The sequence below is a fragment of the Phacochoerus africanus genome, chromosome 15, assembly GCF_016906955.1.
Source record: "Phacochoerus africanus isolate WHEZ1 chromosome 15, ROS_Pafr_v1, whole genome shotgun sequence".
NCBI lineage: Eukaryota > Metazoa > Chordata > Mammalia > Artiodactyla > Suidae > Phacochoerus > Phacochoerus africanus.
In genome coordinates this window covers 21527607-21554395 of record NC_062558.1, presented here as the reverse complement: position 1 = coordinate 21554395, position 26789 = coordinate 21527607, and positions in this window count along the sequence as shown.

Below are 26789 nucleotides of genomic sequence, written 5' to 3'. Positions count from 1 at the left end.
AAATGAGGCTTTTGGACTTTCTTAGTTTCAGCATGCAGAGAAAACCCTTTTTCATATAGAAAAAGACTTAAAAATAACTTTCATTTCTCTCCATCTTCCCTATTATCCATTGTTCTTTCTCCCTATCTTTCTATACCTTTGTTTCCTTCCTTCCCAGTTCTATATAAAACTTCAAAATATACTTCCATTCACTTAATTTGGAAATTTGAAGGACAGTATAGTCAGCTATCCTTCTTTTCAATAGTAGAATCCCTTGCTATCAAATAATGATTGCTGTTTACTTTTCCATCAATTGAAACTTAGGTGAGAAGAATGTTAAGACTTTACTACATAGTATATCACCTGTAACATGCAGGTTTTACATTGACAAGGACACTTGTTAGAACATGCGTATGAAGGTTGCATGTACACTTATATCAGTGTGCTTGCCTGTACAGTTTTTGCTGAGCAGATTATCTGAATTTTTAAAAATACAAGTTCCAAATCCCTACCTCCAAAGTCAATGACACATTTATAAAATGTTCATATATATGTACTAGGATGGCTTTATTTTGAGGTCTAACTGATATGTTAATTAGTATGTGTCGCTAAGTCTCCAGTTGGTCTATTAACATCTAATTTAATTTCAGTTGAAATGCAAATAAGATGTGGAACATGATGCATTTTTGTTGAATTTTGTGGTTTGAGGCAATGCCTCTTCAGATCACTAATCTAGTCCTTCTGCCTTTTTAAATCATGAGTAAAACATGGCCTAGGTGAGGATATTTCCCAAGGGACTTACAGATTGGTAAAGATGAGTTTGATTAGGAGCTCATTACAAGGGAAATTAAAAATTGATTCTCAAGATAGACCTTAAAATAAGAACTGCAAAAGAGGGAATGCCATCAAGGAAAGTTATAATCTATGTTTTCAGTTAATCTTTCACTGAATACATTTTTTTCCTTAACAGTTACTTCAAACTTCTTAACAGATTTTACCTTTATTTAAAGCTACTAAAAATATCAGTGTCCTAATTATATGACTCTTATGCTCAGGAAAATTGTCCAAAATGTACAGTAATACTTTCCCCTGGCTCATATTATAATCAAAGCAGCACAGAGTAGCAACGTCACAAGAGACTTTGCTTCCCCACAAGCAGGGCAACTAACAATTCTTCACAGACAAAATGCCACCATGAAAACCCTAGAACAGAGGAGGGTGGTGAGGCTGAAGAGCCTCTTGGACCAGACCCCAGATGAACAGCATAAGGTAAGAGGAGCAGCTACACTGACCACGTGGCACAGAGAACTCTGGTGGCGGTTGGGGCGGGGCGCGGGGGGGGGGTGTCATCTGGACCCCAGCACTGTGGACACTTCTCAGGAGGCTCACTCCAATTTCACCTCACTGAGATCATGGGGGAGTCTGCATGGCTTTACCCCAGAGTGAATTGTGACAGAGAAAGAGGGCCCTTGCATCACCAGTCCTAGGACCTGTGCAGAAGTTTCAACCTGTGGAGCCCAAGTCAAAGTCCCATCCAGAGCCTTTGTGCACCTGCAGATCCAAGAAAGTGCAGTCTGGCTGGGCCATCCAGGGCTATAGGTCTACCTGATTTGTGAACTTAAATAGCTTCAGCAGACCTGGAGCCTGGTCTGCCACTACTGAGTGTGGCCACACCAATCTGGAAGCCAGGCCTGCACCTCTGGGAAGGTGCCTAGCCAACAGCACTGCCCCAGAGCCAAGAAGGGGGGCATGTTCTGCTTGAGTCAAGACCCCAAAGAGCCTTTATGTTCTTGGAGCTATTTCTTCAGGCCACCCAGCCAGGGGAGTGAGTCCTAAACCCCCCCATAGCTCCAGCCTCTTTGATGAGAAAGTCTTGACAGCCTTGGGGCCTGTTCCCCTCACCCCGACTCCCTACAGATTAGAGAAGCTAATCAACATTAATAAGCCTTCCCAATTCATAATTGCTTTCTAACTGTGGCCTTTTCTGCCTAGAGAAGTTCCTTCAGCATTTGATATCATTTCATGTTCTTTTAGAATTTGATGACTAACTTTTGTGTTGTATTTTGTGTTGGATTCATTTTTCTTTTTTTTTTAAATTTGTCTTTTTTTGTCTTTTGTCTTTTTTTGTTGTTGTTGTTGCTATTTCTTGGGCCGCTCCCACGGCATATGGAGGTTCCCAGGCTAGGGGTTGAATCGGAGCTGTAGCCACCAGCCTGCGCCAGAGCCACAGCAACGCGGGACCCGAGCCGCGTCTGCGACCTACACCACTGCTCACGGCAACAGCGGATCGTTAACCCACTGAGCAAGGGCAGGGACCGAACCCGCAACCTCATGGTTCCTAGTCGGATTCGTTAACCACTGTGCCACAACGGGAACTCCCATTTTTCTTTTTTGTATTTCTTTTTAAATAATGGCATTTGCAGCAATATGAGTGGACCAAAGGATTATCCTACTAAGTGAGGTAAGCCAGACAAAGACAAATATATGATATCACTATATGTGGAATAAAAAGATAGAAATGAATTACATATAAAACAGAAATAGGTCCACAGTAGTAGAAGACAAACAATGGTTACCAAATGTGAGAGGCATGGGAGGGATAAATTAGGAGTTTGGGATTAACATATATGCACTACTATATATAATTAACCAATCAGGACCTACTTATAGCACAGGGAATTATACCCTATATTTTGTAATAACATATAAGGGAAAAAAATCCCCCCCAAAATGTGTATGTATAACTGAATCACTTTGCTGTACTCCTGAGACTAATAACAACACTGCAAATGAAATATACTTCACCTTAAAAAAGGAATTGCCAAAAAAGTTAAAATGTGTTCAATATAATCATAACCATAATAACCTGTTATTGGACATACAATGTATCAATAACCTAATATGAGAAGAGGAGGAGAAGTAAAAGTGTAAACTATAGGAATGCTAACAAAGTTATCAGTTTAAAAGTGATGCTGTGGTTTTTTTTTTGTTTTGTTTTTTGTCTTTTTTGCTATTTCTTGGGCCGCTCCCACGGCATATGGAGGTTCCCAGGCTAGGGGTTGAATTGGAGCTGTAGCCACCAGCCTACACCAGCAATGCGGAATCCGAGTCGCGTCTGCAACCTACACCACAGCTCACAGCAACGCCGGATCGTTAACCCACTGAGCAAGGGCAGGGATCGAACCCACAACCTCATGGTTCCTAGTCGGATTCGTTAACCACTGCGCCACGACGGGAACTCCGATGCTGTGGTTTTAAGATTTTTCATAAGCCTTATGATAGCTACAAGTGAAAAACCTATAGTGCTAATGCAAAAGATATTGATAAAACAATTTGAAGCTTGTTAAAACTAAAAGTAATCAAATGACAAAAGAATTAAGCAAGGTTAGAAGCAGGGAATGAATATACAACCAAAACAAGGAACAGAATGACACTACCAAGTCTTGACCTAACATTATTTTAAGTTTACATGGATTAAATTCTCCAACCAAAAGATAGAGATTGGTTGAATGGATTAAAAACAAGATCCAATAATATTCTGACTACAAAGGAGACTCATACTAGCTTTAAAGATGCACTTGACCCAAGAGTGAAGAGATGGAAATATAGTTCAAGCAAAGGATAACCAAAAAACCCTTAAGAAGAAGAAATGGAAGATTATTACAGAATGATAAAGGGGTCTATATACATCAAGAAGATTTCTCCAAGTCCATGATTTTCTTTTCTAAGGAGATGTTCATTGGAGAAGAGACTTGTGGCTGCCTGATGGGAGGGGGAGGGAGTGGGAGGGATCGGGAGCTTGGGCTTATCAGACACAACTTAGAATAGATTTACAAGGAGATCCTGCTGAATAGCATTGAGAACTTTGTCTAGATACTCATGTTGCAACAGAAGAAAGGCTGGGGGAAAAATGTAGTTGTAATGTATACATGTAAGGATAACCTGACCCCCTTGCTGTACAGTGGGAAAATTAAAAAAAAAAAAAAGATTTAACAAATGGAAATGTTTGATAGGTGCACATAACACATAAAGCAAATAATAACAGAAATTAAAAGGATAAACAGTAATAGAATCATAATTGGGGACTTTAATAAACTCACTTAAACATGGGTAGATCAGAGAATCAATAAGGCAATTGTTGAACAATATTCATCAAATTGATCTTACATTTATGGATTATTCTATTCAATAAAAGCAGAATATACATTCTTTTCAAGTCCACATAAAACATATTCTAGGATGGATCATATATTAGGTTAGTGTCTCAAATTCAAGAACGTTGAAGTCATACCAAGTACCTTCTTTAACCACAATGGAATAAAACTAAAAAGGATGACAACTGGAAAACTAATGTGTATGTGGAAACTAAACAAATCTAAACACTCAATGGATGAAAGAAATTAAAAAGGAAATAAAAATATCTTGAATTAAATACAGAAACACGTATTTGAGATGTAATAAAAGCAGTTCTAACAGGAAGTTCATGGTATAAAAAAAAATCAAGAAAATAAGGGATCTTAAATAACCTCACATTACAGCTCAAGGAACTAGGCAAAAAAAAGGAAACTAAATTAGCAGAAGGGACAAAAGAATAAAGATAAGAGCAAAAATAAATGAAATAGAGAAGATTAACATAACTAAAAGCTGGCTCTTTGAAAAGATAAGCAAAATGAACAAACTTTAAGCTAGTCTAACCCTGGAATGAGGACCCAAATAGCAAAACTATACATGAAGGAGAAATCCCTACAACTAACAGAACAGAAATAAAAGATCATAACAGGATACTATGGAGGATTAAGTGCCAACAACTGGTCAATCTAGAAGAGAGAAAGTCTTAGAGACATACAATGTATCAAGACCAAAAACAAATGGGAAATCAGAAGAGGCCGATTACTAGTAAGACTGAATCAGTATCCAGAAACCTCCCAAAGAAGAAAGCCCAAAAGTAAAATTGCTAGACCCTATTCAACATAGTACTGGAAGTTCTAGCCAGAGCAATCAAGCAAGAAAAACAAAGGCTAGAATTGGAAATAATGAGGAAAATTCTGTATGGTTGCTGAAGACATGATTTCATAAGGAGAAAATTATAAATACCACCCAAAAGTATTAGATCTAATCAACTTCACTAAAGTTTGAGAATTCAAAATTAACATACAAAACAATAGAATTTCTAAATAACAACAAATTATCTCTGGGAAAGAATTAAGAAAGTGATCCCATTTATAATACATAAAAATAATACTTATGAATAAAGTTAGCTAATTAAAGGGAATGAAAGACTTGAATACTGAAAACTACAAGATATTGATTAAAGAAAGCACATATTAGTACTTTAAAAAAATGGTATGGACCAATGCAGATGTCACCATAAGAAACTGACAGAGGAGTTCCCGTCGTGGCGCAGTGGTTAACGAATCTGACTAGGAACCATGAGGTTGCGGGTTCGGTCCCTGCCCTTGCTCAGTGGGTTAACAATCCGGCGTTGCCATGAGCTGTGGTGTAGGTTGCAGACGCGGCTCGGATCCCGTGTTGCTGTGGCTCTGGCGTAGGCCGGGGGCTACAGCTCCGATTCGACCCCTAGCCTGGGAACCTCCATATGCCGAGGGAGCGGCCCTAGAAATGGCAAAAGACAAAAAAAAAAAAAAAAATGACAATTTTTTTTCTCCAAGAATCCAGACATTCTGATAAAAATTTTAGGTACCAGGCATTAAATTAATAGTTTTAAAAATAACATATTACTTTTGTTTTAGAGTTACCTCATAATAATAGCAATGCACTAGGACAATTTATTTTTTAAATTATAAAATGATTTATAGGAAAAAATATGCAAAGCTTGTGGCAAGTCAGGGTTCAACCAGAGAAACAGAATGAATAGGACAAACTATTTGATTTCAAGGAATGGGCTTAACATAGTTGTTGGGACTGACCGAGCTGCTCCCAGGTCCAAAGGGCAAGTGGTCAGAAAGGGAAAATCAGAGGCCAAGGTCCGAGATGTCCACAAGAACCCTTTATTTTCTTCATCTCAGGGAAGTGAAGTTCAACAGGAGCAGTACCAATCAAGTCTGAAATATGGGCAACATTTGTGCATGCTGTTTGCAAGTTTGGCACAGAAAACTTACTTCACTATTGTTTTGGGAAATGAATTAAAATCTTTAGAGAGGGAGCAGTAATTTTAATTTAGAGATAATACAACTGCTTATAAAGGAAATCATAGAATGTCCAGAAATACCTCTTTGAAATAACATGAATTTAGCAAGGTCGTAGGATATAAAATCAATATAAAAAGTAAATTGTAATTCTTGGGGGTTTTTTGGCTTTTTTTTTTTTTTGCCTTTTTCTAAGGCTGCTCTTGTGGCATATGGAGGTTCCCAGGCTAGGGGTCTAATTGGAGCTGTAGCCACCAGCCTAAGCCAGAGCCAGAGCAACATGGGACCCGAGCTGCGTCTGCGACCTGCACCACACCTCACGGCAATGCCAGATCCTTAACCTGCTGAGTGAGGCCAGGGATCAAACCCGCAACCTCATGGTGTCAGATTCGTTAACTACTGAGCCACGACGGGAACTCCAAAAGTAAATCGTAATTCTATTTAATATCAATAAAATTGTAAATGAAATTAAAGCCATGTATATATAGTGATAATAACAAAATATTTAATGCTACACTTAACAAAATATATGTTAAGATTTTTACATTGAAAATTACATTTTTTAGAGAAATAAAAGAAACCAAAATACACTAAGAGATAGTGATGGTTTGGGACTAAAAGATTAAACATTGTTAAGTTGTTCCTTTCATTATTTTGATCTATAGATTTAATGGAATTCTAAAAAAAATTCCAGATGTTTTTAAAGAAAATGACAGACTTCCATAGTTGATATGGAAATGCAAAGAACCTAGAAAGGCCAAACAATCTTAAGGAAAATGATGTTAGAGAGCTTTTACTACCTGATTTCAAGACTTGCTATAAATTCACAGCAATTAAGACAGTGTAGTCTTGTTGACAGTATAGACAAACAGATCAATAGTACATAAAACAATTGAGAAACCCATATATTTATGGCAAATTGAATTTTAACAAAGCTGCCAAGACAATTCAAAGTAGAATAAGTGTTTTTCTACAACTAGTTCTTCAACAACTGAAAATATAAAAACCAAACAATGAAAATATAAACTTCTATCCCACACAATACACACAAATTTGAGACAGAAGACCTAAATACAAAGGCTAAAACTTCAACATTTCTAGAAAAAAAACTCTAGATAGTAAATTTATGTGCTGACATAGGCAAGGATTTCTTAGCAATAATACACAAAAAAACCCCACCTAACTAAAAGACAAAACATTAATAAATTGGACCTTATCAAAAATACAAATTTTGGATCATAAAATATGTATTTTTTTCTTTTTTATGGCTACACCTTCAGCATATGGAAGTTCCCAGGCAAGGAGTCAAATCAAAGCTGCAGCTGGAGCCTACACCACAGCCACAGCCATGCCAGATCTCCTGCATCTGTGACCTACACCACAGCTTTCAGCAACCCTGGATCCTTAACTTACTGACCTAGGCCAGGGATCAAACCCACATCCTCACGGACACTATGCTGTGTTCTTAACCTCCAGAGCCATAACAGGAACTCCAAAAAATATATATTATTGAAAAAATGGAAAGATCAGCCACAGAGTGAAAGGAAAGATTTGCAATTCCTTTATCTGATAAATTTTCTTTATCCAAAATATATAAAGAACTCAGACAAATCAGTACTTGAAGAAGCAAGCCAAATAATATGGACAAAACTTAAGACTCTTTTCCAAAAGTAGGTATACAAATAGCCAAGAACCACATATAAAAACATCTCAACATTCTTAGTCATAGGGCAATGCATATGAAAACTATAAGGACCATTTCCAGCTGACTGAAATGACAACACCAAATGTCGGTGAGAATGGGATGCAGGGTGAACTCTCAAATGTTGTTACTGGGTATGAAAAGTCATACAACCATTTTGAACAGTTGGGCATTTTCTTGTCACATTAAAATTCACCAGAAGCCTATGACCCAGAATATCTATCACCCAGTTTTAACCAAAAGAAATGAAAATATATATGCACTGAAAGATTTGCAAAAAATATTTCCGGAAGCTTCATTCATAATAGTCTCAAACAAGACACAAGTCAAAGACATAACCAAAGGAGAATGGATTTTTTTTTTCAAAATGTGTTATAAATGTGACAGCAGCAAGATTGAGGGCTAGGAGGTCCCAGCAGTCCTGCTTCCCACAAAAACACAACATGACAGGAGTTCCTGCTATGGTTCAGCAGTAACAAACGTGACTAGTATCCATGAGGACACAGGTTTGATCCCTGGCCTTGCTCAGTAGGTTAAAGGATCTGGTGTAGCTATGAGCTGTGGTGTAGGTCAAAGATATGGCTAAGACCCTGAATTTCTGGGATCAGGCTACCCCTGCCCTGACCCCCACCCCCTGGATCCCAAGCCACATCTCTGACCTTTCATTGCTGAGACCATGGTGCCACTTCCCTGAACTCCACTCTCTAGGCATCAGGCCATGGCTCTAACCACTCACTGCTGAGCTGCCCCTTGGCTCCAAGGATGTGGCTCTGGACTGTAACTGATAAGGATGTGTTGCCACTGGGTCCCCCCCCTTCCCCAGCCAGAATCTCTGTGGTGAGTACCTGATCCCAAGGTACTGGTTTTATGGGATACCTGCACATACCCACACATTAGAAACCAGTGCCATAGCCACAGAAAGTACACCTGTGCTACAGGGTCCAGGCAGGAGCCATGCCCTGTGGTAGTTCTGTGTGTCCCAGATCCTAGGGCCTCAGATCCAATCCTGCTCCCAGCACTCTGAGTATCAGCATGCCAGACCAAGTGCCAAGAGTCTGTCTCAACTAGTACGTCTTTCTTTGGGCAAAGAAAAAAGGAGAACAGAAAGACCTTAGCAGTTTGGCCTCTGAAGATTCCACACATCATAGCCTCTAGCAGGGTCTCTTCCATGTGATCAAGGTCAAACTTAGCTGCAAGAACAGCACAGAGACTATATCACTGTGCCTTCTCTGGACCCAAGGACATTGCACCCCACCCTTCCAGCACCCTCACAGCCACCTGCAGGTGAAAGTCTCTCCTCACTGAGCCTGTACAGAAAGACTAGAAGAGGTGACTTTTCCCTGAATCATGCAGACATCAATGCAGTGACACCAGGAACACAAAAGAAAGAAAACATGACACCACCAGAGGAACAATAATATCCCTGTAACTGACCCAAAGAAATGAAGATCTATGAATTGTCCAGTAAATAATTCAAAATAATTATATTAAGGAAACTAAGCAATATTAGAGAATACAAATGGACAAATCATTCATCTCAGAAAAATAGTACATGAACAAAACAAGAAGTTCAGCAAAGAAATAGTAATCATAAACAAGAGCCAGACAGAAATTCTGGAGATTAAAAATACAGAAGGTGAAATGAAAAGTGTGATAGCTTTAACAACAACCTCACCCAGGCAAAAGAAAACTGTGAGCATGAAGACAGATCTCTTGATATTATCCAGTCAGAGAAAAAAAAAAAGATGGAAAAGAAAGCCGATGTGATCTGTGAGACATAATCAAAAGAAACAAAATGCCCACGTTATGAGTCCGATAAGAAGAAAAGGAGACAGAAACCTTATTTAAAGTAGAAATGGCTGAAAACTTCCCAAACCTGGGAAGAGATATGACCGTCCAGCTCTAGGAAGTTCAAAGATCCACAGACAGATTGGGTCCAAAGAGATTTTCATTGAGACACATTATAATCACACTCTAGAAAATCAAAGAATTTTGAAAGCAACAAGAGATAAAAGAATAATCACATAAAAGGGAATCTTCATAAGATCATAAGCATTTTTTTTCCTTCTTCTGTTGCACCCAGGGCCATGGCCAGGGATTGAATCTGAGTCACAGCTGTAACCTACACCATAGCTGCATCAATGCCAGATCCTTAACCCATTGTGCTGAGCTGGAAAACAAACCCAGGCCATGGCAGAGACAATGCCAGATCATTAACCCACGGTGCTGCAGCAGGAACTTCCCATAAGCATTTACAGAGTTGGATAATATATTCAAAGTGCTCAAAGGGGGGGAAAAACTATCAATCCATAATAATGTACCCAGAAATTCTGTCATTCAGAAATGAAGAAATAAAGACATTCCCAAATAAGATTAAAGAAAACATATCACCACTACACCTGCCTTATAATAAATGCTAAAGGAAATTCTTCAAGATAAAAAAACATGCTACTTAGTAACATGAAAACATATGAAAATATAAAATTAACTGGTAAATGTGAAAATAACTTTTTCTTCTTTTATTGGCTGCCCTGCAGCATAGGAGTTCCTTGGCACTTGGGACCTATGTTGCAGCTGCAGCAATGCCAGATTGTTAACCCACTGTGCCAAGCTGGGACTTGAATCTGCATCCCATTGCTTCAGAGACACCACCAATCCTATTGCGCCAGGGCAGGAGCTCCTGGTAAATGTAAATATACAGTCAAAGTAAAAATACTCTAATACTGCAATGATGGTATGTAAGTCATTTTAAAATATACCATTTAGGTTAGGATATAAAGTGTTTAATTTTAAAAGATGTAAATTGGGACATCAGCACAAATTTGGGAGTGCAAGTAAATGGGTAGATTTTTCCCCCCTGTTCTTAATTATTATTTTTTTTTTGCTTTCTGGTGATTTTTTTAAAAATTTAAATTGAAGTATAGTTGATTTACAATGTGTCATTTTCTGCTATACAGCAAAGAAATAGGTAGAACTTTCTTATGCATTTGTAGTTGTCATAAACTTAAAATAGTTATAAGATGTATTATAAAAGCCTTATGGTAACCATAGAATAAAAACCTATAATAGATGGACAAACAGAGAAAAGGATCAAAGCATATCAAACACTCAAAAGTGAACAACTAACAAAGAAAGCAAGAGATAAAGGAACTAAAGAAATGCAGAACAATTAGAAAGTTATTAACAAAATGATGCTCGTATAAATGTAAATGGACTAAACGTTCCAATCAAAAGACATAGAGTGGTTGACCATTTGCAAAAACAAGACCCATATATGCTGCCTACAAGAGACTCAAGTTTTAAGCACACACACAGACCGAAAGTGAGGGAATGGAAAAATATATTTCAAGCAAATGAAAACTAAAAGAGAACAGGGGTAGCTATACTTATATCTGAGAAAATAGATTAAGTGAAAAACTCAGCCAATACTGGAGCACCTAAATATATTCTAAAAATATTATTTTTTAAGATTTTTAAAAAATTATTTAGAGAAATTGTCAGTTCACTGCAAAATTAAGAGGAAGGTGGAGAGATTTCCCATATGCACCCTGCCTCAACACATGCATAACCTCCTCCATTATAAACATCTGCTACCACAACAGTGCACTTGTTACATTTGATGAAACTACCAGGTTTTTTTTTAATTGTAATTTCCCCAACACAGTTTTTTTTTGTTTTTTTTGTTTTGGTCTTTTTGCTATTTTTTGGTCTTGGGCCGCTCCCGCGGCACATCGAGATTCCCAGGCTAGGGGTCCAATCGGAGCTGTAGCCACCGGCCTACACCAGAGCCACAGCAACTCGGGATCCGAGCCGCGTCTGCAACCTACACCACAGCTCACAGCAACGCCGGATCGTTAACCCACTGAGCAAGGGCAGGGATCGAACCTGCAACCTCATGGTTCCTAGTCGGATTCGTTAACCACTGCGCCACGACGGGAACTCCCCAACACAGTTTTTTTCCCCACTGTACAGCATGGGGACCCAATTACACATACATGTATACATAATTTTTTCTCCCATTATCATGCTCCATTATAAGTATCTAGACATAGTTCTCAGTGCTACACAGCAGGATCTCATTAAAAGCAATAGTTTGCATCTGTTAATCCCAATCTCCCAATCCATCCAACTTCCCTCCTCCTCCCCCTTGGCAACCACATTCTATTCGCCTAGTCTATGATTTTCTTTTCTGTGGAAATGTTCATTCATGCTGTATATTAGATACCAGATATAAGTGATATCATATGGTTTTTGTCCTTCTCTTACTTCATTCAGTATGAGAGTCTCTAGTTTCATCCCTGTTGCTGCAAATGGCTTTATTTCGTTCTTTTTTATGGCTGAGTAGTATTCATTGTGTAGATATACCACATCTTCCTAATCCAGTTGTCTGTCGATGGACATTTGGGTTGTTCCCATGTCTTGGCTATTGTGAATAGAGCTGCAATTAACATGCAGGTGCATGTGTCTTTTTTAAGGAAAGTTTTGTCTGGATATATGCCCAAGAGTGGGATTGCTGGATCACATGGTAGTTCTCTGTATAGATTTCTAAGGTACCTCCATACTGTTCTCCATAGTGGCTGTACCAGCTTACATTCCCACCAGCAGTGCAGGAGGGTTCCCTTTTCCCCACACCCTCCAGCACTTGTTATTTGTAGACTTATTATTGATGGCCATTCTGTATGGTCTGAGGTGGTATCTCCAAGGCAGTTTTGATTTGCATTTCTCTAATAATCAGGGATGTTGAGCCTTTTTTCATGTGCTTCTTGGCCATCTGTATACCTTCCTTGGAGAAAGGTCTATTCAGGTCTTTTGGCCAATTTTCAATTGGGTTGTTGGCTTTTTTGCTGTTGAGTTGTATCAGTTGTTTGTATGTTTTAGAGATTAGGCCCTTGTCAGTTGCATCACTTGAAACTATTTTCTCCCATTCTGTAAGTTATCTTTTTGTTTTCTTTTTGGTTTCCTTTGCTGTGCAAAAGCTTGTCAGTTTGATTAGGTCCCATTGGTTTATTTTTGTTTTTATTTCTGTTTTCTTGGGTTTTCTATATATAGTATCATGTCATCTGCACACAGTGACAGTTTTACCTCTTCTCTTCCTATTTGGATGCCTTTTATTTCTTTTGTTTGTCTGATCGCTATGGCTAGGACTTCCAATACTATGATGAATAGCAGTGGTATAAGTGGGCATCCCTGTCTTATACCAGATTTTAGTGGGAAGGCTTTTAGATTTTCTCCATTGAGTATTATATTTGCTGTGTTTGTCATAAATGGCTTTGATTATGATAAGGAATGTTCCCTCTATACCCCCTTTGGTAAGAGTTTTTATCATAAATGGATGTTGGACTTCGTCAAATGCTTTTTCTGCATCTATTGAGATGATCATATGGTTTTTGACTTTTCTTTCATTAATGTGGTGTATAATGTTGATTGATTTGTGTATGTTGAACCATCCTTGTGAACCTGGGATGAATCCCACCTGGTCATGGTGTACGATCTTTTTGATATGGTATTGGATTTGGTTGGCTAAAATTTTGTTGAGAATTTTTGCATCTATATTCATCAATGATATTGGCCGATAGTTTTCTTTTTTGGTGGTATCTTTGTCTGGTTTTGGAATGAGGGTGATGGTGGCATCATAGAATGTCTTTGAGAGAGTTCCTTCTTTTTCAACTTTTTGAAAACGTTTAAGGAGGATGGGTATAAGTTCCTCTTTGAATGTTTGGTAGAATTCGCCTGTGAAGCCATCTGGTCCTGGACTTTTATTTGTAGAGGGTAAATGTTTTTATGACATATTAAATTCTGTTTCTAGTAATTGGTCTGTTCAGTTGATCTGTTTCTTCTTGATTCAGTTTTGGCAGGCTGTAAGACTAGAAAGTTGTCCATTTCTTCTAGATTGTCAAATTTGTTGGCATATAATTGTTCATAGTATTCTCATATGTTTTTTTTTTGTATTTCTGTATTATACACTATGATTTCTCCTTTTTCATTTCTTATTTTGTTCATTGGGGTTCTTTCTCTCCTTTTCTTGATGAGTCTAGCCAGAGGTTTGTCAATTTTGTTTACCTTTTCAAAGAACCAGCTCTTGGTTTTACTGATTTTTTTCTATTGTTTTTTGAATCTCTATTTTATTTATTTCCTCTTTGATTTTATGATTTCCTTCCTTCTGCTGACTTTAGGTTTTGTTTGTTCTTCTTTTTCTAATTCATTAAGGTGGTGGGTTAAGTTGTCAATTTGAGATCTTTTTTCTTTTTTCAAAAAGGCCTGTATTGCTATGAACTTCCCTCTGAGCCCTGCATAGATTTTGAGTGGTTATGTCTTCATTATCATTTGTCTCGAGGTATTTTTTAATTTCCTTCTTGATTTCCTCATTGACCCATTGGTTTTTTAGTAGCATGTTCATTAGTCTCCATGAACATAATGTAGTAGCATATTCATTAGTCTCCATGTAGTAGCATGTTCCTTTCTTTTCCTGTGGTTGATTTCTAGTTTCATGCCATTGTGGTCAGAGAAGATACTTGAAATAATTTTGATACTCTTAAATTTGTTGAGGTTAGCTTTGTGCCCCAACATGTGATCAATTCTTGAGAATGTTCCATGTGCACTTGACAAGAATGTGTATTCTGATTTTTTTGGATGTAATGTCCTGAAAATGTCAATTAAGTTTAACTTTTCTATTGTTTCCTTTAGGATCTCTGTTGCTTTATTGATTTTCTGTCTAGAGGATCTGTCCTTTGATGTGAGTGGATGTTAAAGTCTCCTACTATGATTGTATTCCCATCAATTTCTCCTTTTATGTCTGTTAATATTTGTTGTATGTATCTGGGTGCTCTTATATATGGGCCATATATGTTGATGATTGTAATATCCTCTTCTTGAATGGATCCTTTTACCATTAAATAGTGTCCTGCTTTGTCTTTCTTTATGGCCTTCACTTTAAAGTCTATTTCGTCTGATATGAGTATTGCAACTCCTGCTTTCCTGTCTTGTCTACTGGCATGAAATGTCTTTTCCCACCCCCTCACTTTCAATTTATATGTGTCCTTTGTCCTAAGGTGATTTTCTTGTAGGCAGCAGATTGAAGGTTTTTGCTTTTTTATCCAACCAGCTACTCTGTGTCTTTTGACTGGAGCATTCAGTCCATTGACATTTAAGGTGATGTGATAGATGTTTATTTATTGCCATTTTAAACCTTGTTTTCCAGTTGATTCTATGTTTCTCCTTTGTTCCTTTTTTTTTATTTGGATGGCCTCCATTTATTTTATGCTTGAGTACTTTTATTTACATTTTTTTGTGAATGTAATGTTCGGTTTTGATTTGTGGTTGCCCTGTTTTTTAAGTATGTTAACCCCTTCCTATAACTGTGTGCTTTAGCCTGATAATCATGTAGGCTCAAACACTTCATTACAATAATAAAATTTTTAAAAAAGAAAAAAAGAATCTATTTATTTCCTTACCTCCCTTGCCCACATTGTATGATTTTGATGTCTTTAAAAAAAAATCTTCATGATTAGATCTCTATGCTGGTTTATTTAAGTGACTGCTCTCTAATTGTGGTTTCCTCCATCCTAGTTCTTCTTCTTCTTTTTTTTTTTTTTAATTTAGAGAAGCCCTTTCAGTATTTCTTTTAGAATGGGTTTTGTATTGCTGTACTCTTTTAGCTTTTGTTTGTTGGAGAAATTCTTTATTTCCCCTTCTATTTTAAATGATATTCTTGCTGGATAGAGTATTTCAGGTTGCAGATTTTTTTCCTTTCAGCACTTTACAGGCAAAGAGAGAATGGCAAGAGATATTTAGAGTTTCTGTTAGAGAAATCAGCTGATAGCCTTATGGGGGATTTCCTTAAAATTGATACTTTGCTTTTCTATTGCTGTCTTTAGAATCTTCTCTTTATTATTAACTTTTTCCATTTTTATTGTAATATGTCTTGGTGTGGGTCTGTTTGGGTTCAACTTGTTTGGGGCCCTCTGTGCTTCCTGTATCTTGAAATCAGTATCCTTCAGATTTGGAAAGTTTCCAGTGATAATTTCTTCAAATATATTTTTGATCACCTTTTCTTCTCCTTATGGAATTCCTATTATGCATAGATTGACCCACTTTATATTATCCCATAGGTCTCATATGGCTTTCATGTTTTTTCATTTGTTTTTCTGTCTGCTGTCCTGATTGGCTGATTTCCATTATTCTATCTTCACATCACTAATTCGTTCCTCTCCATTATTCATTCTGGTTTTTACTGCCCTTAGCTCAGTTTGTATATCTGCAAATGAATTTTATAGTTTTTTTTTTTTTGGCTCCTCCTTATATTTTCTAGTTCTTTTCTGAGGGAGTCTGCGTTACTGTTCATATCTTCTCTTACTTTCTTCAGTACTTTCAGTATCTCCCTTTTGAACACCAAGTCTGTCAGACTGCAGAGATCTGTTTCATTTTTGACTGCTTTAAGTGAATTCTCCTGTTGCTTTAACTGGGAATGGTTTCTGAGCTTCTTCATCTTGCTTGTGTTTTTCTTTTTCTGTGAATTTGAAGAAGCCAAACTGTAGTTTGGCACAGTCGGGGGCATGCTGTGGCAGTCAGAGGCTTCCCAAGGGTGGGCAGAGCTGGTGTGTGCACACTGTGGTGGTGGTGCACTTCCCGCGACTAGGCAGGGCTTGCCGGGATGCACTGCTGCAGCAGGGCACTTCCTGAGGGTGGGTGGGGCTTTCAGGGGCTCGCAGAGGCAGCAGGGCACTTCCCAAGGGCAGGTGGGGCTGGCGTGATCGCTCTGCGGCAGTGAGGTACTTCCTGAGGGTGGGCAGGGCTGCCGGGTCACTCTGCAAAGGAAAGTCACTTTCCAGGGGTGGGCAAGGCTGGCAGGTGTGCACCATGGTGGAGGTGCACTTCCCGTGGCTGGTCGGGGCTTGCCAGAGTGCACTGCCACAGTGGGGCACTTCCTAAGGGCAGGCGTGGCTGGCCTGGTCACTCCGCAGTGGAGGTGCACTTCCTGTGGATGGGTGGGGGTGGCCGTTGTGCGCTGCAGTGGTGGTGCACTTCCTGTGGGCGGGCAGACCTGGCCAGGGAGCATTCCAGTGGCATTTATAACTATAAGCTTCCCTCTTAGAACTGCTTTTGTAACATCTCAAAGTTTTTGATATGCTGTGCTTCTCCTTTCATTTGACTCAAGATACTTCTTGGATGAGCTGAAGATAAGACTTGAATATCCCTTTTGATTTCTTCTTTGACCCTGGTATATCAGCCCTGCTCATCTTACATTTTGGCTAAAGCGGTTTAATCAGACTTCAAGATGTAAGGCTAATTTCAACCAAATTATTAGTGTTTTCCCTTGAACTATGAGAGAGAAATAGGGGAGGGTGCTTCTTGTCCACATATTCACAGGATTCACTGGATATCACACTGTAATGTCTCCACACAGACTTGGTAAAAGGGCAGGGATTTGGTGCTATTTACAATCTTTCTCCTATGTTGTAACAGTGCCTGACACACACTAGGTGCTCAATAAGTATTTGTTTAATGTATGTGAAAGTGGTTAGTACTTCAAATTTCAACTTTTTTTTGGTCTTTTGTTGTTGTTGTTGCTATTTCTTGGGCCGCTCCCGCGACATATGGAGGTTCCCAGGCTAGGGGTTGAATCGGAGCTGTAGCCACCGGCCTACGCCAGAGCCACAGCAACGCGGGATCCGAGCCGCGTCTGCAACCTACACCACAGCTCACGGCAACGCCAGATCGTTAACCCACTGAGCAAGGGCAGGGACCGAACCCGCAACCTCATGGTTCCTAGTCGGATTCGTTAACCACTGCGCCACGACGGGAACTCCCAAATTTCAACTTTTAATCTCACCCCTGAGAATAGCTTTATGTTTAAAGACCTGAGATTTCAGAAGGCAGTACACACAGAGACACAGACATATACAGTGACATAAGGAAAATTCATGGCCAATGATAAGGGAAAATCACTTCTCCTGGTTAGGTCCTAAATTACTTTTTATTGCCTTTTTAGAAAGCATTCAGTTAAAGCTTTCAACAGACATTTTATAACAAAAAGTTATAAAAGATATTATAAAAGTCTATTTTCAATTAAGAATTATTCAATTGGTGTCAGCTCAAGATGGTGATGAAAGGGGATCCTGAACTCACCTCTTTCACTGTCACACAAGATACAGCTATGTATGGAACAATGTCCTCTGAAAGAAACCAAAAACTAGCTGAGTGACTCCTACACATTGGGTAAATGAGAAAAAACCCACATTGAAATGGGTAGGAGGGGCTCAGCCACAGTAAGATATTACTTCACACCTGTTAGAATGGTTTTTGTCAAAAAGACAAGAAATAACAAGTGTTGGTAAGGATGTGAAGAAAAGGGAACTCCTGTGCAATGTTGGTGGGAATATAAATTGGTGCAGTTACTATGTAAAACAGTATGGAGTTTCTCCAAAACAACCTTGCTTTAAGAAGACTGAAGTCATATCAAGCATCTTTTCAACCACAATGGAATAAACTAGAAATAAATCACAGTAAGAGAAATGGCATCTACAAAACAATATTAATTTAAGAATATTGAAGTCATATCAAGCATCTTTCCAACCACAAGTATATGGGGATTAAACAACATAGTACTGAACAAATGGATCAATAAAGAAATCGAAAGAGAAATAAACTATACCTAGAGACAAAGATATATGGAAGCACAACATACCCAAATTTATAGGATGCAGCAAAAGCAGTTCTAAGAGGAAAGTTTATAGCAATAAATGCCTAACTCAAGAAGCAAGAAATATTTCAAACAACTAAGCTTTACACGTCAAGGAACTAGAAAATGGAGAATAAACAAAGCTTAGAGTTAGTGGCATGAAGGAAACAGCAAAGATCAGAGCAGAAATAAATGAAATAGAGACTAAAAAGACAATAGAAAAGGTCAATGAATCTGAGAGTTGGTCTTTGGAAAGATAAACAAAATTGAAAAGTCTTTACTTAGACTCAGCAAGAAAAAAGAGGGCTCAAATGAATAAAATTAGAAATAAAGGAAATATTATAACTCATACCTATGGAAATACAAATATCACAAAAGATTGCTATAAAAAATTACATGAGAAAAAAGAATGTATAGATGTATGTGTAACTGGGTCACCACGCTGTACAGTAGAAAATTGACAGAACACTGTAATCCAGCTATAATGGAAAAAAATAAAAATTATGTAAAAAAATTATGTCAACGAATTAGAAAACCAAGAAGATAAGAAATTCGTAGAAATACACAACCTAACATGACTGAATTTTGAAGAAAGAAAATCTGACAGAAAGCTTATGTAGATTAAATAAGTCAACAAAAACCTCTCAACAAGTAAGAAAACCAGGAGCAAATTGCTTTACTGGTAAATTCTATCAAACATATAAAGAAAAATACCAAATTTTCTCAATCTCTTCCAAAAATAGAAGCAAAGGAAATCTTTCCAAATTCAAGATGAAGCCGCATCAATGTGATACCAAAACCAGAAAGACCCTACAAGAAATAAAATTACAGGACAATATCCTTGATGAACATAGATGCAAAAATCCTGAACAAAATATTAGCAAACCAAAGTCAACAATACATTAAAAGGATCATAATACCATGACCAAGTGGGATTTAGTCCAGTGGCGCAAGGATGGTGCAACATCTGCGAATCAATAAATGTGATACATGACATTAACAAAGTGAGGGATAAAAATCATATGGTCATGTTGATACATGCAGGAAGAGCATCTGATGAAATTCAACATCCATTTATGATTAAAAACTCTCAATAAAGTGGGCAAAGGGAGACTGTATCTCAATGTAATAAAGGCTGCATGTGACAAGCGTACAGCCAACATCACACTCAATAGTGAAAGACTGAAAGCATGTCCTCCGAAGTCAGGAATAGGACAAGGATACCCACTCTTGGCACTTTTATTCAATGTAATATTAAAATTCCTAATAAGAGCAATCAGGCATAAAGAGAAAGAAATGCCATCCAAATACAACATAATAAAACTGTCGCTTTGCAGATGACATGATATTATATATAGAAAACGCTAAAGATTCTGCTAAAAAAACTGTTAGATCTAATAAACCAATTAAGTAAGGTTGCAAGATACATAATGACCAAAAAACAGTTGCATTTCTATACAGTAATAACAGATTATCAAAACAATATGGTACTGGCATAAACACAGACACACAGTCCAGTGGAATCAATTAGAGAGCCAGAGATAAACCTATACATGTATAGTCAATTATTTTGATCAAAAGAGCCAAGTACTTGTATTGGGGAAAGAACAGTCTCTTTAATTTACAGTTTGGGGACAACTGGACAGCCACCTCAAAAGAATGAGACCACTATCTCACACCATACACACAAATTAAAATGGATTAAAGATGTGAACATAAGATCAGAAACTATAAAATTTTTAGGTATCGTAGGGAAAAAGCTCCTTGAAATTGGTCCTGGCAATGAATTTTTAAGATTTGAGAACAAAAGCAAAGGAAGAAAAGCAAAATTAAACAAATGAGACTACATCAAACTAAAAACATTCTGCATAGCAAAGGAAGCATTGACAAAATGAAAAGGCAACCTACTGAATGGAAGACGATATTTTCAAATCATATAAAGTTAACATCTAAAATATGTAAAATATAAAGTTAATATAAAATATAAAATTGATATAAAGTTATTCAAAATATGTAAAAAATCCACACAATTCAATAGCAAAAAATCCCAAATAACCCAATTAAAAATGGGCAGAGGAGCTAAATGGACATTTTTCCAAAGAAGACATATAGAAATACTTGGCCAAAAGGTACATGAAAAGATGCTCAACATGACTATTTATCAGGGAAATGCAAATCAAAACCACAGTAAGATATTACTTCACATCTGTTAGAATGGTTATTGTCAAAAAGACAAGAAGTAACAAGTGTTGGCAAGGATGTGAAGAAAAGGGAACTCTTGTGCAATGTTGGTGGGAATATAAATTGGTGCAGTTACTATGTAAAACAGTATGGAGTTTCTCCACAACATTAAAAATGGAGCAATCCAACAATTACACTCCTGGGTATTTATCCAAAGTAAATGGAAATGCTAACTCAAGAAGATTACCTACACTCCCATGTTCACTGTATCATTATTTACAACAGTCAAGACATGGTAGCAACCCAAGTGTCCATCCATAGTTGACTGGATAAAGAAAATGTGGTACATATACAATGGAATACTATTCAGCTATAAAAAGAAAGAAGTCTTGTCATCTGTGACAACATGGATGACCTTGAGGGCATTCTGATAAGTCAGAAAAAGAAAAACGCGGTATAGCTTCATTTATACATGGGGTATGGTGGGTTGTTAAAATGGGTGAAGTGGTCAAAAAGAAAAAGCTTCTAGTTATAAGATCAGTAGGTCCTGGGGATGTAATGTACATGGTGACTACAGTTAAGAATATTGTTTTATTTTATTTATTTTTTATGATTATTATTATTATTTTTTTGCCTTTTCTAGGGCTGCACCCAAGGCATATGGAGGTTCCCAGGCTAGGGGTCTAATTGGAGATATAGACATGGGCTTATGCCAGAGCCAGAGCAACGTGGGATCCTAGCCGCATGTGCGATCTACAACACAGCTCACGGCAACGCCAGATCCTTAACCCATTGAGCAAGGCCAGGGATTGAACCTGCAACCTCATGGTTCCTAGTCAGATTGGTTAACCACTGTGCCACGACGGGAACTCCTATTGTATATTTTAAAGTTGCAAAGAGAGTAGATCTTCAGAGGTCTCATGACAAAGAAAAAAATAATATAACCATGTGAGGGGACCAATGTTAACTAGACTTAACATGGTGATCATTCTGCAATATTATACATATGTCAAATCAATATATTGTATTCCTGAAACTAATGCTATATTGCAATTATATCTCAATCAAAACTCTCTAAATGACATCACTTTCCTTTTCTAAAAAATATGGCATAAATCAATTGTTTAAAAAAATAAAAATTTGAGCTGTCAAGCCAATGTCAATACAATTTAGTTGTCCCATCAGCTTTAAAAGTGGTGGCATCTTGGCATTAACCTGGGGATCCCTTGTTAGAATTCCAGATGCCACCAGTGCTTTGAGGTCTACATGATGACAATTGCTGCCATGGAGAGGAAAAGTGAAGGGGGTAGAGGATGGAAATGCTGGGCCTGAGCTTCCAAATGAGAAGCACTCATAGAGGGATAGAGTCATGCACTGGAATGAAGACAGCGCCAGCCTCTCAGGGATGAGGGGCGAAAGGAGAACACTTCCTTCACAGTCACCAATGTGCAAAGCAGTGGTGGGAGCTATGTTTCAATTACATCTTAGAGATGAATTGTGTAAAAAACTTCAGAAGAGGAGACAATTATGGCACAACTGGAAGTGTGAAGGGCGTGGTGAAAACATGGGTGAATTGGGATAAAGAAAAAGTAAGAAGAGTAAATAAGGAAGATAGACAATCATTTTGACTGCCAGGTTTTCTTGCCTTTTTGGACTAAGCTGAGATTAGAGCTGCTGTTCTTATTATATTCCACCATCACTTTTCGGTGGTCACTACCACCCCATTCTAACAGGTCGCTTGACCCCACAGAGCAAAAGAATGTGAAAGTGGTGTATTGCTCCCTTAATTACTTTTTCCCAGTTCTTTACCCTTCTTTACCCTCTTCTTCACATTTAAGTGTAAGATGCTTACTCAGGTCTAAGAAGACTTCTACCACCCTTTCTTACCCCTTGTCCACTGTCATTTCTCCTGATGGTTACACAGCACATGTCTGATCCCTGGCATCTTGAACCTCTCAGCAGTGCTTATGCTATTTCCTTAGCCCTCAGAGGGCTGACCCAATTTATTTTAAAAAGTTGTCATATTTTTAAAGAAATTGGTTAAGTTTGCAAATAATTATGATAATGGTTGGCTCCTGTGATTTCATCTTAGAAAATCTTTGTGTGTGTGTATTTTATAATGATTTTTATTTTTTCCATTATAGCTGGTTTACAGTGTTCTGTCAATTTTCTACTTACAGTGTGGTGACCTGGTTACACATACATGCATAGATTCATCACAAGTAATTAGACATAGTTCCTAGTGCTGTACAGCAGGATCTCATTGCCTATCCATTCCAAACGAAATAGTCTGCATCTATTAACCCCAGACCATCTTAGAAAATCTTGATATTATTGTTGCTCCAGCCCTTAATATCATCTAACTTCCTTCCTAACTTCCTTCCTTCTTTCCTTTCCTTTCCTTTCCTTTCCTTTCCTTTCCTTTCTTTCTTTCTTTTCTTTTCTTTTCTTTTCTTTTCTTTCTTTTCTTTCTTCCTCTCCTCTCCTCTCCTCTCCTCTCCTCTCTTCCTTCTTTCTTTGCTTTTTTTTAGCAGTCACAGCATGTGGAGGTTCCCAGGCTGGGGGTCTAATCAGAGCCATAGCTGCTGGCCTACACAACATCAATGCCAGATCAGAGCCACGTCTGCGACCTACACCACAGCCCACAGCAGCACTGGATCCTTAACCCACTGAGCGAGGCCAGGGATGGAACCTGCAACCTCATGGTTCCTAGTCGGATTCATTTCTGCTGTGCCGTGATGGGAAATCCAATATCATCTAACTTTAAATTGGTTAACTTACTTTTTTTCATAAATATGTCAGGAATAATATTTTTAATATACATTTCACATAGTAGTTAGGAGAAGTGATACAGTAAAGACCATTCAAGTGTTAAATACAAGTAACAGTTAAGGAAAAATGCACTGTGACTGAGCCCTGTGCAAATAGTTCTCACTTCTTTGTTTGCCATAGCTCTCCCTAATTTGCATTTATATATTACTCTGAAATGCCAACACTCTCAGAATAGTTGTGTAAAGGATAGAGTGCACGTATCTTCATCTTGCATTTAGGTCATTTCTTGAAATACAGATTGATTTTTCCGTTGCCATAATGACAAATGCCATATTTAGGGTTTTCTTAACAGGTTAGGATGTAAGTCTCACATAACCACAGGATTCCTCAGAGTGACCATGCTGCTCTTCAGAGTGCTAGCAGGCTAGCACTCATCACTGAGAATGATGGAGAGCCTTCTACACGTCACACCACACCCCCAGGTATGGATGCCAGGGTTGGGGGCAGCAGTGATGACATTGCTGAGCATCCCCGAGGCAGTGTGCTTACAGAAAATAAGCTTCCTTGAGGACTCTGGAATCACACACAGGCAGGTGCATACAAAGCTTTGAAAGTGACCTTCTCAGTTGTGGTTCAGGGCATGGAGAGGGAAACAGAAATGACAGGAGTTTTAGGGGTAACTTGATGACTCGGCAACAGGACTCCAGAAATTATGCAAACATAGGATTCTAAAATCCAACTGGCATTTTCTCAAGAGCCAAAATAACATTAATGCTTAAGGACCCATTTGTGAATATTTATATTCACATATTGTATTCGGTATGTGAATAAATCATTAAAATGTAAAACTTAAGCACAGCTGGCAGTAGAAACAGAGTGTAGGATTTGTTTACATAAAATGAATTTGAAACTCGTGAAGAGATGGAGATATTGTTGCTTTTACTTTTCAGATCATTTTGGATCAGTCTCTTAAAGCTGTGCATTTGTAAGCCATGGGATAATTTAGTCATCTTGAATCAGCTATATTGTCCCATTTTTTTCTGAGTAGAATCTTAGGTCAGCCTTCTCTGTTCTGACAGTCTTTTGAAATCCTAAGAAGCTTATCATGCGTCTGGAATCTAAGAAGTATGACAGTGGTTGCCTAAATTAATAATGAAAATTAATTTTTAATGCATTTTCACTTTTAAAAAATGTTATGGCTGCACCCACAGCGTGTGAAAGTTCCCAGGCCAGGGACTGAATCTGAGCTGTGCCAATGCTGGATCCGTTAACCCACTGAGCTGGGCTAGGGATCAAAACCACACCTCTGCAGAGACCTCAGCCACTCCAATTGGATTCTTAACCCACTGTACCACGGTGGGAACTCTTCCATTGATTTTCATCAAAACTAGACATCATTTAGGAAGATAATCTATCACTTTCTTTTCATTCACTTTTCTGTAATGTCAACCCCCCCCCAAAAAAAACCCTTTCACTAAATATATGATATGAAATCCAGGTTTTGCATCATAATTTTTTGTTTATAGTAAACAAAAAATTTGTTTATAATTAATTTAATTATAAAAGATGAATGATACTGATACAGAACTTATTATTCTTTTAAGAGGAACACTATATTTTAATAACTATGGAAATCTGTAAGTGCATCCCCAAATTTCCATGGGTAAAATATTTCTAATATTGGTTTTCATGGATAAACCTTGTAAATTCAAAGTTTTTATTTCCATAGTCTTTAATTTCTAATGTTTTTTAAAAAACCATCATTTGCTTCACTGCTCTTATGGGACTTTGCTATCACAGGGCAAAATTTAAGTGCTGGCTGTTAGGGGCCCTTGATGCACAGTCAGAACTGTGAAATGTGGCACTATTGCAGAGCTAAAAGGAAAAACCAACAATTGTTTTAATGGACTTTTGATTGTCACTTGCAACAGTCTTGCTTACAGTTTCCTGCTGAAGTGCCACTTTCTCAGGGCAGCCATGCAAGGATACAAGCAACAGCTGGAATATTATATCCAGTGATGAATTGACACAAGTTTCCTTAACAGAACTGAATGTTGGTTTCTAACCTGACTAATATATGCTAATATGACTTAAATTACACAGATCTGAAAAATGGCCGCTTTTATGCATTTGGAAAAACTATTGGTCTTAATTTCATAAAATGAATTATTCTCATGTTCTAAAAATCCTGCACCTAAGGTGTTTCCATGCTGAATAGATTTTGTTTAAGAGGTAACTACCTAAATATGTAGTTTCAAGCTGATATTTTGAAACACAATTGCTGTAATCTCTAAAATATAACCATTCACCTTTTGCTGATTTAGTATTCCAAATGAAGAACGGGACATTTAACTTCATTTTCAAAAGAATCTGTCTTGTTTCAGTTTATTTCTGGCTGATTTTTTTACCTTAAAATATCAATCTTAGAAAATCAATGTTCTTTAAATATTTATTTAAAATACATCTAATTTATCCTCTAATTAGAATTTCTTTGAATCATCTGAGAAGTAAAACATTTTCTTTTGTAGAGGCCTCAAGAGTAAATTCCAGAACCTTCCTTGACAGCCTACCCTTTAATGAGGCCACTAACAGGAAAGCCTCGCTTACATCACCCAAAAGCCCTTTGTGCTCCAACCTAAACCCGTGTCCCCTGGCTGCCTCCTCAGCAGAAACCAAGATCACGGGGCCATCTACCAGCCTTTTGAATAATAACCTCTAATGTACTTGAATTTCACTGCTAAGTTTCTCCTAAATCAATAAAAGAATCTGTTTGTAATAGTTCCCTGTTGGGGCCTCTTGGGCTTCCCTGTGCTGTTGAAATAACATTTTTTTTTCCCATATACACAACAGAAAATACAGGCATCTTTAAATCTTGTATGCAAGGCTCTATTCTCACCACTGTTTGGAATGCTTGGTAGAGACATCCATGAATGCTGCCTTAAGGTCAAAGAGGGTAAGTCAGATGAAAACAAACATCATGAGATCACTTATATTTGGAATCTAAAATGTGATACAAATAAACTCATTTATAAAACAGAAATGCACTCACAGATTTCAAAACCAATCCTATGGTTACCATAGATGAAACCACCGGGGGAAGGAAGCATTGAGAGGTTGGAATCACACACACATGATTGTATAAAATAGATGAATGAGAAGAACCTACTGTCTAGCACAGGAAAATCTACTCAATGGTTTGTAATAACCTATATGGTAAAACAGAATGGATATATTTATATGTATGACTGATTTACTTTGTTGTATGCCTAAAACTAACTCAACAATGTAAGTCAACTATACTCCAATGAAATTAAAATTAAAAAAAAAAAAA